This window comes from Girardinichthys multiradiatus, chromosome 2, assembly GCF_021462225.1.
Source record: "Girardinichthys multiradiatus isolate DD_20200921_A chromosome 2, DD_fGirMul_XY1, whole genome shotgun sequence".
Lineage (NCBI taxonomy): Eukaryota > Metazoa > Chordata > Actinopteri > Cyprinodontiformes > Goodeidae > Girardinichthys > Girardinichthys multiradiatus.
The window spans coordinates 29,091,606-29,109,840 of record NC_061795.1 but is presented as its reverse complement, the minus strand read 5'-3'; the positions used below and the strand labels follow the sequence as shown (position 1 = coordinate 29,109,840).

Here is an 18,235-nt window from a genome sequence, read left to right as displayed (position 1 = left end):
TGAAAATTTGCAAGACCTTTATTTAGTTTTCTACAAAATCTTTCAAGGTTTATAATGGGACTAAACAGAAGACGTTTGCACGTTTTTCCTCGGTGGAGTTTGCGAGCGAGAGAAAACTCGGAGGGAGGAGAGGAGGAGGAGGAGGAGGAGGAACGTGGGGAGGGCAGAGGAGGGACATGCAGCTCGTCAGATGGGGAGGAGTCTCGCATTGACAAGAGCGAGATTGGCTTTTTCTGAGTTTGTCAGCTCCCCCTAAAATAGCAGTCAGCGTGTGAATGTGAACTGAAATTACGTTTATCCACTGGAGTCACCGATATAGAGTGTCTATATACAGCGACTGACTCGGGAGTAAAGGTGAGTAACGGAAATAGAAACAATGTTGCGGAGTGTGGCGGCGGTACTACTGTAAGCTTTAGCCAGGGAGAGGAGAGAAGCGCAAGAGGGAGACGTAGAGTGGATTTGGGAAACATTTTTTCACCTATCTGTATGTCTGCTACCAACACTGTAAAACTCGTGTTATTTCACCCGAGCAACAGTGAGCTGTCAAAGCCATAAAATGTTCAAGAGGGAGGTTAAAGGGCGCTGTTGATATCTGTCACTTGTGAGAGTTTAGCTGAATTCATTACACAGCGGTAATAAGTTCTCCCGTAGCTTCTTGCAAGATTTCCGAACTGTTATTATAAGGAAAAAAAAAAAATCCCTCAGAGTTAGTCATCTTGTCCGCAATGCTTTGTAAAAGCGGCGCAAAACAGTAATTACTGTGTATGTAATAACACCGTTAAACCACCGTAAACCTGCTCACACGGTGACTTGGTCGTGGTAATAGAAGTTTTCAGGGTAGGAGTTTGCTGTAAATTAGTATGTGTTAATGTTATGCAGCTGGAAAAACATGCATTAAGCCACCTTTAATATTAAAAAGTGTAATAAAATCGTATTCAGTGCATATTTGAGCTGATACGATGATTTTATAAGAAAGTGGTTCCATTTCTCCATTGTTTTTAAAAATGGTGACAAGCTCGGTCCATCTGATATGAGCATGATCAGGTGAATTGAGTGAAATGTGGCTGAGGTGATCTGTATTTGGTTAACTTCTCACTTCTAAATAAGGTCTCACATTTCACTATCAAAAGTGGCAAGTGTTAGGACAGGCATGAAGGCACTTGGTTTTTGGTGGAAAGCTTCTAGCGCTGTCTTGTGGTTCTGTGAATTTCTGGCTCCCTGGTGACCTTAACCTCCAGCCAGAGAGGAGAGTAGCCAGCAGTAACCTGACCGTCTCAGATGTTTCTAGTAAAAGGCTACACACTACATGGCTTCTTGTTAAAGGAACAGTTTTTATTTAAGATCGGCCAGAGGATGGAGTTTGACTTGATTGGCAGATCCAGTGTTTAGATTTGTTACTTATTCATTAAATGTATCAAACCTAACTTCCTCTTATGTTGGTCTAATAATTGCATGTGATAACAGCATGTACACTGATGCGCTTTTTTGAGTTTAACAACAATCAGATGAAAGTTAACTACCTATGGTTTGACGCAAAAACCTGCAGCTAATGTTTCTGGTTTATATGTTATGGTGCTAAGAAAAAGAAAATGGCAGGTCAGTATCTCTAACACAACCAGAAATCAGTATTAGACCAGGAAAAGACAGATTGGTGCAACTCAAGTTTTTTTTGACTTGATTAAAAAAATAAAGTGCAATGTTTGCTTATTTCTTATTTTACTAATGAATGTTGGAATAAAGGTGGCCTGTAGATATATTTGGTTGTCTTATTGTTAGAGTCGTAAGGTTCGTTTTTAGTTCTTGTATAAAATACAATCGAGCAAAATCAAACATACATCAACATTCAGGTCAAGCAAGCATTGGCTGGTATGACATTCTCAGTGCATGAGCACATTGAGTAAAAAAATGGTATCACAACATTTAAACATAAATTTGTTGTAATCTACCTGTTTTGGTTTAAAAGAGGAAAGCAACAATTATTCCTGCTGCTGATAAAATAATCAAGTTTATTTTATGGTCCATACAGTTACAGGTCCATACAGAACACTCCTTTCACTCCAGTCATTTCTCACTTTGTAGGTGGAGGAAAAGTGTAGGAACTATCCTACACCCAGCTGACTGACAGTGTGCAGTAACAAGTGGGGGAGGGGGAATGCCATTTTCTCTGAATTGATCACTCTGGCACTGTCTCTGGCATCTCATTCAAAGGACTTTAAACCGTAGAAATGGTACGACATAATTTTAGCAGTTTTGTAACCGAAAATTTTTGAAACCTGGGTTTCATTTAGAAAACGTGTAACCAGCCAATGCCAAATCTGCTTCTGTAAAGCTTGTAAAGACTGCCATCTTTTACTAGACAGTGTATTTTGCACACACAAGATGAAAAAATGACAAATCTCGTTGAAAAAAAAAGTGACCCGAGTTACTGCAGTTGTATCAATGTAAACATGTTTTTATAACTGTCCTTTTTTATGATACCACTACCCTGATGGCATGCACATTATCATACCAGCTGGTTGCCAGTGATTTCTTAAGCAAAGCATTAAAGCACTATCCAATCTGCAGTCATTAGCTTGTACGCTGCCTCAGGCCTCATCAGTAATGGGTCTCGTTGCTGATGATCTGCGTCACGTGAGCTCTTATGTCTAATGTGTGGATAAAGGGTACTTTTGCTGGGCTGAGATGAATACTGTGTTAACAGTTTGTGTCAAGTATTAGTCAAACGGATGACTGTGAAGGCAAACAAGATGTTACTTTCACATGCATAATTTGAACTGTTGCACTAACTCCTCCCCCTCGTTCCTGCAGTTGGAACTATTAAGTTGTACCCTGCAACATTTATCAAACAGAGGATGATATTGTGATAGATCACCAATGATTGCCACTGTTTATGAAACATTTTAGCCTTGTTATGCATTGCATTTATGTAGCCCCTGCGTGTCTCTTCAGACGTGTCTAATTGCTTGTCAGCGTCTTTGCACAAGTTCTAAGTCAAAAGGGAGAAATAAGAGGTGGTGATGTTGTGAGGAATGGGCAGCTGCAACGTCTTTTACCACTCTCCTCGTCCCTCTTCAATCTCAGTGTCTCAGCCTCTCCTTCCAGGAGAAATGTAGAGTGTGTGGGCGAGTCGGATCTGCAATTAACGCCGGTTGTCAGAAAGAAAACGCTGGCGTTTACACCATGCCTCTGAATCACTAAATGAAAGTCTTTCTCCTCCACTCTTCTCCTCCCAGGACATTTTTTCTCTTTTCTCAAGGAGGACAAAACACCAGAGCTCTGCACGCCAAGGATGCACTGAGTGCACAATAAGAGATAGATGCAGAACATTCTGGTCCAATAAAGAGGATAGTTTTTTTTTTCTCTGATTGTTTGGTAAGCCAAGATGTTCTTTTATACTGCAGCTTTAAAGAGAAAATTAAAATCCTTACAGATATGACACAATAGTGTACAATAGAAGCTTTTTTGCATGTTATTTGATTTTCTTGGCTTTTTTGCAAAAGGAATGCTGTAGCACTTGGATAAATCTTGTACTGCACATTTGGCAAGTGAGCTTTATTTAAAAATAAATACAACATTTAATTGTTTTGGTCAGAAAATTGTGCTGTGAGGCACCAAATGATAACAGAGTTTGTGTTTTTACTGATGTCAACTGTTCTCATCTTTCCTTCTTTGCTTCGTACGAGTTGTAGAATTAATTGTTTCTCTCTCTATTTGAACTCAAAATAAAACAAGCTGTAAGAGGAAGGACAGCACTCGTTGTCTGTTTAACTTTCCACTTGTTAACCGAAGCGTCTTAGTAACACGAATCATTGTTTATTGGAGCTCCATCATCAATATGGAGATTCCAGCATTCCCCTGTGAGACCTGGAGGTTACATGCAGAATCTTGAGCCTGGAAGATAATGCTTTGGACCGCAGTTAACTGTAGACTGTTCCCTGTAAACCAAAGAGGGATTATTTTGTTTTGGTGTGTCAATGCCTCGGGTGTTTGGTTAACAAATAGTGGATCTGTTGAAATATTAATACAATTTTACAGCATTTCTGTGGACAGAGTCTTTAAACTCTCATAGAGTTGAATTCATTAGATGACTTATCCGCTGCGAATACCCAGTTTGTGGAGATATCATGTCTTGCTTTTGGATTAACTCTGCTACTACAAACTGAGGAGATCCTTGTATCGTCTCACATCTTACCCTCATTCTGTGCTGTCCTGCAGTATTAGATGTTATGAATTTTAACTAGCACTAAGTAACTGAAGACAAAAGTTTCCAAACTGTTTCAGTGTTTCCTAGGAGTCTAAACATACATTCAGCGGATAAGATGAACGTATTTGAATAAATTTGAAGATGAATGTGTTTGAATAGTGCACTTGCATTGGGATCAAGGGCGCGGAATTCACAGTGTTTTATTGCATCAGGACAGGGCATGATACCTTTACTGAAATGTTACAATTTTTGTTTTCATGCGTAACGATCAACTAACTAGCTTAAAGTTACATTACAGTGACCCCAAGTGGTCAGGCAATTATTAGCTGAAATAATGAGAAAGGTCATTGCCAAAAGTATTGAAAATTTTCATAATGTGTTTTCATGAATAGAATAAAGGTTTTATCTAAAAGTTATCAGCGTATAATTATTTGGTTCTGATTTTGATCAAAGTGTTTTTAATTTTAAGCCAAAAACCTTCAAAGGAGGTCCAGTGTTTTTTTTTTTTAAATAGTGAAATAGCCCTGTTTGGTCCACATTGGAAGATACAGATGGGATTTTAACTTCAGTGTTGTTCGCCAGCTGTGGTGCGCAATATTTTCCTTCCGCACTAATAAATCATTTGCATATTTGTGTGTTGATTATTTTGACAAAAACAGGTAAAACTAGACTAATTAAGTAAACTAATTAAGTAAAAACTCATACAGCAACATTATGACTAAAATGGACAAAAATACTAACTGGATATGAAATAAATTTTAGTTTTGTGGAAAAGCTGGAGAAGTTGAAAAAACACTCGAAGAAACTTGGAGGTAATGTGTTTCTAACACATGACCAAAATTCTTTCTTTACTCTTTGACTTCATATTTTAGTGGACTGAATTTACTTTAAATTAAGTAAACTAACAATAGACTAAAGCTAAAATGGCGACAGATGGATCAATTCTGTCTAAAACCGAATTACATTTTACTCAAAAACAAAGACTAAATATAACACAGTATCTTGTTTGTCACTGCTTATTTTTTTGGGTGCCGAACAATAGAAAAGTGGCTGAGTCATCTTTAAGATTTTTCATCTTAAAGATGTCATTGGCAAGATGTCATTTTAGTCCTCTTTTCCCAACCATGCAGGACAGCTCAAGAGCTCACTTCCTTTTGCACTTCAAAGTAAAAGCTTCTGCCATAAATGCCGGTTGTGAAGCATGAAGCCCGCACCTTCTAATCTAACACAAACTTCTGTTTAACTAATGCTTAGATAGTTACTCTTTTTACAAGGGCTTCTGAGAAGCATACAACAACACATGTAAGTCAGACTGTATCCCATTAGCTCCCTAAATGTATAACTACCGCTCAGTGGGAGCTCATAAATGCTGGTAATTTTTTAATCCCTCTAACTGTCTGATGTAGGTTCAGAGGGTGAAAGCATTACTTGCCGAGGTGCTGTAGTATAGCAGGACAGCCAGCACTGACCTTTCAACTGTCCTGCCCTTGACTCAGACCTCAGGTGGTAAGCCATCGTGTTTGGCTCACTCAGCACATGTACGGCTCAGCAGGGCAGAGAAGCTTAAGCTCTATATTTTCTTCTGTGGCTTGCTCTTTGAAACACGCCTAAGCAGGATGCGTCTTCGCTTCTACCTGATGTTAAGAAGTGGTCTTGTTTTATTTATGAACTGCTGGACGTTTTACTTTTACTTTACCGTGACGTCTAAATGTGAGCTGGTTGCTTTCTTAAATGAGTAGAAAACCTCCACATGCACACTGTGTGGTTTTTTGATGCCAAGCTGCTGAGAGCCTGCGGTGGAGCAAAGGTGACGACTTTGACAAGTTGAGTCATTTTGCACCTTTAAGCTCCCTCCTTCTCTTTCTGTGTGTTTCTGGACTGCAAGAATAACCGCAGAATCATACAATGTGCATTATAAAAAAGCTGTGATCCACACTGGAAATACAGTGCGTTGCAAATGTGGTAATACAGCTTAAACCTTTTCACACTTTGTGGGTAAAATCACAAATTTCAGCGTTTTTTTATTTATTTCATACTACAGTTCAACACTAGTCATGCAACATTTTGAAGTGGATTAAAAATGTATTAATGGTTTTTAAATAAAATTATGAAATACTATGTTTTTTTACCAGGATGACATCCTCTCTTGCTATTAAATGTGAAAAAGGCTTGCCAAGGAGTGTGTCTCTGCCCCACATAGGTTTAGGAAACTCTGCTCACTTTAGAACTTTCTCTGGCATCTTTTATGAAAATTGTACTACACCCTGAGATCAGTAACAGGACCATGCCTAGTGTGTACACATGTGTACCCACTAGACACATCAGGCCTGCAGACTATATAATAGTAGGAGAAACACTGACTTATAATTGTCCTGTCAACTGACTCCTTCTCCTGAGCTGGAGATCTCTGCAGCTCCCTCAAAGTTACCATCTGCCCCATAGCTGCTTCTCTGATAATGCTTTATCTGTCCACCCTATCGGTTTTAATGAATGCTAATGTTTTCTAACAAGCCTCTGAGGCCTTTACAAAAAAAAAAGTTGAAGTATAACTGAGACAAAATGACACACACGTAGACTCTATGTGCTAATTATTTGACCTATGAAAACAACTGGTTGCACTGGATTCTATTTTAGGGTGAAACAATAAAGGGGACTGGATAAAATGCATGCCGCATTTTCATAAAAAAAAAAAAAAAAAAATTGAAAGCCACATGTAATTTTCCTTACATTCACAATAATGCTCTACTTTGTGTTGGTCTATCACATAAAATCCAATGAAAAACATTGACCTTTGTGGTTGTGACTTGACAAAATGTGAAAAAGCTCAGTGGGTATGAATAGTTTTCAAATCCACTGTCCACCCCAAAGAACAGCGTCCAAGTGCCAGCTTTGTTATGTCCATTTATGTTGTTTTTATTTACGTTTGTTGTCATTAAAACTTGCCTCAACCCGATGTAAAACAAGTGATGCAGCTGCACAGTGCTGTGGCCAGATAATCAAGCTGAATTCTGCATGAAGCAAAACTGAAGTTAAGAAAGACATCAATTTGCTGAGTTGCATTTTAACTGCAACTGAGACTTTGGGAAAAAAATAACCTAAATCAAAGGAATATATTATAATATAATTTTCAAGATCAAAAGATCTCCCACGATCGCTAATATACCCCACTGTATTGATGCTCCGCTGGAGAACCTTTAAAGCATCTCTCGCTGAAGGTTTCACTTCTCAGCCTGTTTGCACAGTCGATTACAGAGCGAACAACAGAGAAACAATTGAAGCGCACGCAGAGTAAAGTTTTTCAACAGTCTGTTTCAATAGGTGGTTTATGTGCTGCTATAGAGTGTTAAAATAGTATCCTTAAATCATCGTGTTTATTGCCATTTAATCCAGCCTCCCATTACGCTACCCACAATAGCACAAAGTAGAATGCATGTAAAAGTGTTTATTAGTAGTTGGTATAGTAATTAGAGCTGTGAGACTTAGGTGTCACAGCTCATATATCAAGGCCATTGAGTAAACCTCCAGGAGCTGCTGGAAATACCAGATGGATCTCCAGCTGCTGGACCAGTCTTGTGCTGCAGGAAGGAGACCTAGTCTGTTAACATCCTTGGATTTCTGTCTGTCTGTCAGAGAAGCTTTTGTGATCCAGGACAGCTGAGGGGGATGTGATTCCTCCTATTATTCCAGAGCAGATCCGCCATATGAACAGAGTAAGGAAGTGACCCCCACCTTACCTTTTCTCCTTCCTCTAGTCCATCGTAGGGCTCTGACTTACAGTTTAAAAATGTCTTTCTCTATTCCGAAAACTGCATTGTGAACACTGCTAAGCCTAATGCATGGGTTTTCAAGCAGTTTGCAATGCATCCATGTATAGTTGCCGTTTAAGATAAAATGATCTGACATTCGAATTTTGCTTAATTTAAGGGAAGTTTAAACCTTATCATCTATTAACGTCTGCAGCTTGCAATCTAAATATTATCATTCCTCTTTTCAATGCGTATATTTGTAAATTTTTTACCATTATGTCATTAGAATAGCTTCTCTTTGAATCCAGGGCATTGTGAAATGATTGACTTTGCGTCTCCGACTTCCAGATCCCATCTCCCTATCTCTCTCAGTGTGACTGTGACTGCAAGAGAGGTGTTGAGCCTGCCTGCTGTTTGCACGGTGGCCCGTCTGTCCTTTTCCTTTTTCTCCCTGTCCACTTTCCATCTGTGTGCTGCGGGCTGCAGATTTAGGTGAAAATGGTGCAGTGTTTCCACTAGTGAGCTGTTGCTGTCCTGTTTTTATGTCAGTCTGTGTTTTAGCTGCCAGGAGTGTTCACGTTGTACATGGTGATTATAAAAGGGGGGCACATTCATCACCAACTGCCGGACTTGGGGGCTCAGGACCAGGAGCTATAATCTAAAAGAGGCTACAAGTCAAAATCCAAGGGCTCTCCAAGGAATAAAAAAGATTCCCAGAGAGATGAGCAGGGCCTGTGGGTTTTTCTCTTGCTTTCTCTTTGTCTGTGTGTCTTTTTCTCAGGTTTTGCACACAGTGCTCATGTGACAGCTAATACATATCATCTGATTCGTGAAATACTGTGGACTACAGCTGCAGAAATAGATTATTTGCCTGTTAAGTGTTTATTGCGCTCAACCCTCATTAAACTGAAAGAAATACAAACACTTTACGTTTCAGATCAAAGTAGACATCAACTAGTTTATAGTGTCAAAGTATACCAAGATTTTTAAAAAACATTGCTTCCACTTGGAACTGAGGTTTAACCCCTGACTTCCCAGTGGAATTTATTTCCAAATAGAAAAAATACAGCTATCATCCAAATTTAAAAATTAGCAGATTAATTTCAATATAACTCAAACAACAGATGAAAAAGTAGGTATTTCATTTGCAAATTAACTACATTTGGCATACATGGACACAATTCATACCAGTAAATGGCTGCTAAGTGCTTCCAATATGATACTTGGTTTGTGTTGAATATGCATCAAAAGACAATTGCAGGCATGATTTTGACAGAAAATACCCGATCACACTGTTGCGGATCAGCCTTCACAATTTGATCAACAAGTAAATCACACTGTTGATTTATTTGGACGTTTAAAAAAATTTCGCCACATGAGCACTGCAGTTCTCCCGTGCCGCACATGTGCAGTACTGCTACAAAACCAACGCAACTGCATCTCAATGGCCCAGTAAAATGCTATGCAGAGGCTTTTTTTTAACCTTAGACATGCAGTGGGTAAAACTGAAAGGCAAACTTAATCCAACAAATGAACTTGCAGAATGGCAAGAAATGTTGTTATTTTGTCCGTGGTGTTTTTTTTTTAGGTTATCATATCTCATACTTGTTATAAGTGATAAAGAAATTGATTTTCGATGGTTATTTTCATTTGTTACATTTCTGTTGCCTTCCGCTTTGACTTAGTTGAACTGTAATTACATAAAATCCAAAAATGTAAAGAGTTTGAAGACCTCTAAACATCTTTCAGCTCCACATTATGTTGAGTAAATGGGGAGGAGCTTGCCTTATTATAAACGCTTTAAAAAAAATATATATATAATATGTGAATAACAGGCCTTGTGTGGCATAAAATGCTTGAAAAGAAAAATCAGTGCTGCTAAAGCTAGTCCCTTTTGCTGTTCTTATGAGTCACGGCCATCCTCACTCCTCAGATTGCATAAACCTTTTATGTAATGGAACACTGTGGGAAAGAAGCATTAAGTGGAAGATAAAAACGGGAAGAGAAAATCAAATATTTATTCTGAACTTTAGGATTTTGTTTTCCATCAAGAGCAGACAAATTCTGGCAGAATTTATCATTGAAACCACAGAGAGATGTGAACGGTGATCATTATTACTGATTTTCATATAACTTATCCAAAATACATGATTTAATCTGAATATCTTGGAATTTAATTTGGGTTCTCAGTGCTGAGACACATTATGCATAACGTCTCTAATATCCTCACGGTGTGGATTCCCCCTGGAGGATGATCTTGGTTCATCTCTGCTGTTTACCATTTCTGAGTTACAGTCTGTGCAACATCAAAAGCCCGCCATGACACAGACCGTGGGGTTCCTGTGGGGTGTTGGTGTGTGTGTGTGTGTGGTGTGTGTGTGTGTGGGGGGGGGTGGGGGGGGGGGTTGTTGTTGCTCCCTATGGGGTTGGCATTACTATTGCTCCCTGGTGAGAAGTCCGACTCATGATCGACAACCATGCAAATGGACAAATGCCGTCACACCGTATCAAACTGCAGCACCACACTGTAATGTTTTAGATGTTTCACTGGTTGATCCCAAAGGAATCAAATGATTGGCTCATTATCAGACTCCTACAGAACTTGGTGACGGGCTTGGTGAGGAGTTAAATCAGCTATTAGTTTCAGGTGTGTCTGAGGAGGGACAAATCCAACAGATGCAGAACACCAGCCTCAAGGACCTGAAATACCCAATTCTTCTTTTCAACATGTTTAGGGTTTCTCTGAAATTCTTTGAAGTCCAAATTCTTCAACTTACATATGACAACAAGACTGAGGGCTTGCTTTTGCAGGCATACTGTACCAGCTGACCTGCTTTATGATTTCTCTGTTGTCTTGTGCGGTCATCCTTATTATGACATCGCTCATCCCCCTGCCCTTGCATCGAGGAAGTTATCATCCTTTTCTCTGTTCATGGAAGTTTCACTCAAATGCGCATCGAGGGATTTACCTTGAGGAGGGGAGGTGCTTTTCTACATGAAATGGATATAACTGGTAGGTGAGGGTCATCTCTTTATCCTTGAGAAACTAAGAATCCATTCATTGGCTGGGCTTGAAAAAAGTGACTGACGCAAATGGATCATTGGGAATAGAAGTGTCCCAGCAGTAATTATGTTACAACACTGCTACCGCACACTACCACAGAGGTGGGATGGGATGAGAAGGGGGGGCTTCTTTTAGTCTTGTCTCCCTTACATTTTTCTACATGGTTAACACAGTCTTACTCTCGTTCTCGCTCTCTCCATTCTTCTTATCTTTTTTCCATTTTTCTTTCACGCAAACACTTGCTATCAGTTCCAAACACTTGTGGGGCAGTGGAAAGTTTCTCACTGGCATTTATCCATCTCTGTTGACTCTTAAAAAAAGGAGTAAGTTTGTAGCTGATCATGCTACCTATTTGTCACTCTAGATCCCTTCTCCCAGTGCCTTAAGGAGACAGAAAAAAGCATCTGTTTCATTTTTTTGGCCTGTTTTCTAGGGCTCTGTGGCTCTAAGTCAGTTATAAAAGAGACATGAAATTAATGTAATGTCAATGGCGTTTTCTCATGAAACCCCCAAGGCACTTAGTCAAAGTCACCTTGCATAGTCCTCTCATCCCCTGACAGTACTCCAAGAGTGAGATGGAGGATGCCTGTCTGGTAAGTCTGTCAGCGTACGTATGTCCTTTGGTTATTGGTTGTTATATCCACTCATCGTCATTTGTGTGTGCTAGATAGGATCCATGTCCGGCATTTTTCTAAGGGAGCAATATAATTTTCATTCAGCTGCCAATTGAATGAAATGTATATACACATATCTATAGATATATAGATATATGTATATATCTATATATATACCATGAAATGTTTTTCTTGGTGAGAGCTGGTTTATCCTTTGGGGTTTTCTTTCCTTTTCTTGTCATTTTGGAGGTGATAAGTAGCTTTCTATCTCCTGGTCCCTGTCTTACAGCACCATCCCCCAGTCCAAGCAAGGTGCTAGCAGCATGGAGGATTGTTTGAACTTGCATTGATCCAATGTGGGATTACAGCTGGGTCATTGGAGAGTTGGACGAGCTCTCTGTCATCAGGGCAGATTAACCACTCGCTGTCTGCTTGGCTGCCATTTCAGTGCAGGCTCTAGATGCTGGCTTTTTGGCCATCCCTGCCGTGTTTCCTTTTGAACAATGCATTTTTGTATCTTAATTGAATCTGTTGCAGACTGACTGGTGAATGCTGAATGAAACAAGACAAAAAATATACAGCGGGAATTTGCAAGTAATATGTTGATGGCTTACCAGTTTTTACAGTATTGTCTAGAGATTCACCAGTTAATCGGCCAATTTTCTCTTGATCAGCTTTGATCAGTGATCTGCTGGCAAAAAATACTGAAAAATCTTTATTTTTTCTTTTCATTAAATGCATCAAAACCAAGAACTATCACAATTGCCAGTCTATAAACCAACAGCCTGTAGTTTGATGCATTTTTTAGATTAATAAAAATCAGATTAAGGTTAGGGGCTTATGATTTGATTCAGCAGTGTGTATAATATCTTAGGTTATTCATTTTCTGTTGGCTTCAAAACTAGTACCTCTGTTAGAGTTGCATAGTATCTTGAATCACATTTGTCATCACTATGTCAGTGTTTGCAGTATCACTTTGTAAAATCGTAAACTACTGCTTTAATACAATGTTTTGTAAGGTATAAACATTCAATTTCTGGACGCCAATAACATATTTGGACAGTTTGATGGATTTTCACTTCCACACTTAATATAGATGTTAGTGGCTTAGATGCTAATGTTGATAGGAAAGGCCTGAGACATTGTGATGCCTGAAAAATAAAATGTAGACTGCAATATTTGCAATATTCAGAAATAATATCGCCATCATGTGATTTCCTGACTACCATTGAAGAACCTGCAGCATACTCTTTTCTTTTCTATGTCTTACAGTTTTTAGAAGATTTTTCAGACCTCAAAGAAAAGCGCAAAATGGTATCGACCATAAAAAAGATTTATTGATGCATCTCTGGTACAGTTGAACACCTACAGGGTTCATGCAACAGTCATTCAGGTTTTTCCTTGAAATGTTATTGAAATCATTGTTCTGTATGAGAAAAGGCACCTCCAGCATTGCTTTACAGAGAAAGGGGATGTGCTGCAGAATCCCCAGGTTTTGCAGACATGCCCCCTTTTACATTTCTCAAAGGCTCTTGTTTCACTTTTTTGTTCGAATGCCCTTGCGATAGCTCTTAATAATTATATCTCATTAGTCGCCTTGGAAACAGAGGTGAAGAAATGTATAGTATGAGTTCAAAGAACGGGAGAAACAATAAAAGAAATAAATAAATCATGTAAAAGAGAAAAGAAAGAAAGAAAGAATGAAAGAAAGGGCTAAGAGGAAATAAGGGAAGGAGAAAGTGGCTGTTGAGGGATCAGCCGCGTGTCAGATTAGCATCAGGAGACATTAACACTAGTGATGCTGTGAGGGCCACAATCCTGCCTTTCACTGCTGGAGAGGGAGATAAGCACACTCTCACAAAAGAAGAAAGAGGGAGAACGTGAGAGAGGCTTGGCTTGCCTCCACTCCCCTCAGGCCAGCAGCCCCATTTACAGGTACAGCACCTCTTGATGAACACAAGAACAAAGAGGTGGATGTTTCCTTCTAACTGTAGTAGTGTCAAGTCGCTTTTAAAACACAACTATGGATTACAGCTGGCTCACTTGTGTCTTCAGTCAGCCCGAAGGCTGATCATAACGGAATGATGGCGGTGACACTTTGAGTTGGATACACCTAAAAGCAGTGTCATGGATTATTTCACACAATCCTTTTATCAGTTCACACTGGGATTACTGCAAGAAGACGTTGGATTCTCCAAAATGTGTTTCTGTCAGAATCTTGTTGTTTTGCTGTATATTAGCTTGTGTTGCACGAGTTATGATTCATTCTTATGTAACCAGCGGAGTGTTTGAATAACCAGAAGAAGCTCTCTTTGTCTGTTTTAAAGGCCGGGGCTGACAGTCTCCTGTGCAGATTGTCCAGCTTGGGTAATGATCCATACTGTAATCGTAGAGCGAGGCCACAGGAGATGAGCCCGTTGTTGTTGTTTAGTCTCGAGCTTGCATTCAGGAAGGTAATAAGTGGTAGGATAAGCGGGGCAGGGAGTCCCGACGTGGTTCCTCCCTTTCTTCCTTTCCCCCTTACTCCCCTCCCCGCTGAGGGCACACAGAAGGGTCCTGAAAAACAGGAAGTGTAGGGGCAGGAAGTCGAGTCTTGTCTGCCCACGGCTTGTGGTAGGATACTGAGGCTAACTCTGTTTTTTCTACAGGAAGCACAACTGTTACAGTTCTGCTCAGTCTTTGGCTGGTGTCCATCACCTTCACAGAAGCATAGGCATCTTAGCTGCATAGGTTTTGCTCCTTTAAACCTGACAGACAGTACACAGTCATGAACTGTAGGACTTAGATTTGTTAGAAACATTGCTTAGTATGTTCAGTTCATTCTTAAGTATTTATACCCTCAGAACTTAACCAGGTTTTGTTTTATGATTGTCTTACTCTGTGGTTATTTACCTGTGTCCCATCTGTAGCTTTAATTTGTCATTTCCCCTTAGTTTCTATTCATGTCCCCTTACAGCTGCATTACGTCAGAAAAATCTTTTGCGGGTTTTCCAAGGCACTATCATCTCTTCTCCTGTTTTTCTCCTGTGTCTGTTTGGGTCCTTGTAAGCCAAAATCACACATCATATAGATTGTCTGTCCTTCTTTAATTTTGAAAGTTTGACTGAAGGGAAAAACACAGTTTGATACTTTTAGTTAATGTAGTCCTACATCCCTGTCCTCATATGTTACCTGTCAGTAGTTTTTATAACAAGTAGCACCTCAGTATATGTTAGGTTTTCCAAGTAACACCCATACCCATAGACATTTTAGTGGTACAGTAGTACATCCTTGTTTTTTTCAGTTTGCAGCACCATAGATATAGAAAAAGAAGAAAAAATACATTAAATTAGACAATTTCCAAATTTTGAGTTGATAAAGTTGACAAAACGGTCCCCTGAAGCTAGAATTTCAACTGGGAAAGTTAAAGGTTTCTGACCAACCCCAGTCTCAAACTCCAATATGGGTGCAATGCATAAAAACTCGGCAATAACAGCAGTAAACCAAAACACTTCATGTGCGCTCCTTACAACATGTACCCCTTTTTTCAATACACATAGATTCAATTATACAACCTCCTGGAAAATGTCGCTGCAGTTTTTGTACAAGTAAAAAATGTGGAGAAGAAAACGTAGTTATTTTTGCGTGCTTTGCTAATAGTACTTTTCGGCAGGGAGTTTTTTTTCCATCATTTTTCTCTTATGAGATTTAGCTGTTGGTGCTTGTTGGCTTTACATCTCCGTTAATTCATTTGTTTTTAATTTGCAAATGATTGTAATTTTATGTTAGAGTCTTAATGAGGCAGCAGTTAAGAAAGTAATGTTTTACCATTTTGGGGAACAAACACAAGCTTACAGGGGGAGGAGTAGAAGAAGGTCCAGGATTCAGCAATTACTCTAGTAATAAGGCATGTTTTATTGATTATGAACACACTAGTGCTCAGAAGGGCCATAAACAAAGCAGACTTCTGTGGTCTTAAAACAATGGCAGGCTCAAAAAACATCATAGGTGTTTATGTGAAAGCTACTTTATCAAGTTTTGACCAAAGTAATGTCTGATTGGAGTTGTTATTTGCAGGAGTGCAGATGATTATTTTTGAGTAAAGAAGATTGGAGTCAGTGTGCCACCAATGATCTTCCTGTGTAAAAAATGTACTAAGAATGGAACATGTAAATCGTTTACAATCTCGTATAAAATCAAAGCACTATATAAAGATAAATTGTTATTGTGGTTTAGGTCAATGATATTTATAATTCTCCACTGCCTTATTTTTTCTGTCAGACAGTTGCTCTGACCAAAGATGCGTTAAATGTTTGTTTCTGGGCAATGCAAATATATTTAAAGTTCATGTAACAGTGTTTGCATGAACTGCCATGATCTTTCGAGATTAGGGTTTTGAGCATGGTAGAAGTCCACATTGGTCATGGACACTCTTGAACTACCTGTTGGCCTTATCCTGCAGGACCAACTAACCCCCATTCATAGAAAATAACAATGCCAAGACAATTATCTACTACAGGAAAGATACTAACTGCTTATAACCTATCAACAGAACCTCACTTCAGAAATCCTAAACTAGCCCTTTAAATGACGTGACAATTGAAAAACAGCAGCCACTTGTCCTGCTCTGTGGACCTGCTGCTCTGTTACTTGTGTAGCATGTTCCAAACTGCATGTGTGCTGATCAGGGGGCACACTTCTGTAAGGCTAGAACTTGTTGTGTTAGTCGTGTGTTATTGACTTTCTGTCAAGCTGACGTGGTCGTTTCTATGGTTATGTGTTCTTTGCACATTGATTTATGTGTTACAAATGTTAGGTAAGCATCTTTCAGAACTGCTAGATGGGATTATATCAGAGTGGGTCAGGTGCACTGGATCATATCAAGGTCTTTTTAATGGTGTGACATGCAGATTGCTATCTGCATAAAGATGCTAAGCTGATGCCTTTTTCCACTGTCTGACCTCTATTTGTAAAGCTTTTTTTTCAAAGAATGTGTGAAATAACTTGAAGTTCAGAGCAAAAATTGCTTTGAATGTTTTATTTGTATTTATTTACTGAGTCACAGTGGAGCTGGAGCTGTTGTGGGCTGATATCAGGTGAGAGGGACAGTAGCAGCTTTTCCACAGAGAGACAGACAATCATGGGTGCACATACAAACATCTGCCTCCAATTTAGACCCACCGATTAACCTGCTTTTCTGTGCATTGTGATTAGGAGAAAATTTCACCCTGGGTTGAGGGGGAACACTAACCAAATTTGCATTAGATCAAATTGCTTGTGTTAGCCTCTTTGATGGTGAGCTCTTTAAGGAGAAACTATAGCAAATAAACAACTCCTTGCAGTTGGAGATAATAAATGCACCTAGCAGTTCAGTTTCTGCCACAGCACTGTCTCTGCAATGATGACCCCAGTTGGTCACCTTCATTCATGAAAAAAAGATAAAATGCATAACAAATCTGATGTGATAGCAAAAAATGACAGAAATATTATGGCTAAGAACATCATTTAGAATGAATTATTAGTAGGAAATAGAGTTATTTCCAGGTGTCTCTGTCTTCAAATTTAAAGATGTTATTATGATTCTGTGAAGACAACAGAGGAGTATCAGAGGTACTTTAAACTGGTTGCAAACTAATGAGACAGTACTAGCAACTCTAATAGCTACCTTACAGTTTCTGAACTCATGCCTAATTCATAATAGGGGCAAACATTGTGTTCCAATATTGAGCGAAAGTTCTTTAATCTCACACTTGCATGACATTATTCAAAGTATAAGTGCTTGTTTTTGCCATCGACAGGTTCAGATCAATATGTGATTGCAACTTCAGTGAAACAGCTTCCCAAAGCATTCATTTTCCTGCTTTTGTTTTTTCCAGCCATGATTTCTGACCTAATAACCAAACCATCTGATATCTGAAAAGGTGTTTTTTCTAAAAAGTTTTGTTTGATTGGTATTTTGTATGCTAAGCAATGATCATTTGGGTCAAACTTAGTCCTTTCGTTCATTAAACTTAGGCCACTGAAACTGTATCTTCTGAATTTTTTTACTTTAGAGTAGACAATACATGATATATAATACAACATAAATAACATACAGTCACTTATAGTTTAATTCAGCAGTTCTCTTCATTTATGTTGCAGCAACAGTTTCAGCTCCGATACTAGGATAAGCCAGTACATAACTTTGCATTCCTTTTACAATGTTAGTTTTTGGTTCAATAGTGCATAACATATTAAGGTGAATGCTTTAGTCAAGGGGTTTAGGGCTTACAGTGTTCACAGATGTCAACTGTTTGTATTTGAAAGCTGCTACTTTTAACATTGTTTGTTTGATATAAACAGTAAAATCTACTCTTGGGCATCTCTGCTTTGTGGTCAATGCAACACATAACTTGACATCCAGCCAAACATCTATTTGATACAGTACGATCTACCTCTGAACCATATTTTTCTCTGAATCAGTACATTGAGATTAAATGTAATACAATTAGAAGCAAAGATTAACTCAGGATTAGGCAAAGAAATTATGTTATGCAGCTGATGGATAATTTGTTAATTTGTTTTATAATGTTAGTGAAACCTCTCATTCTAGTACAGTTTTACACCACCTGGGTGTCAAATATGAAAT

At 38.9% G+C, this 18,235-nt stretch overlaps 1 protein-coding gene across 1 annotated transcript in view; it reads left to right on the top strand.

Moving 5' to 3' along the window:
• The first annotated feature begins 201 nt into the window (after positions 1 to 201).
• The window catches only part of mef2aa (myocyte enhancer factor 2aa), an 82,284-nt gene continuing 64,250 nt past the window's right edge, over positions 202 to 18,235 (top strand). The window contains exon 1 of the mRNA XM_047391630.1: positions 202 to 354. The gene's annotated coding sequence lies outside the window, so the exon portion shown is untranslated. The remainder of the gene's footprint in view (positions 355 to 18,235) is intronic.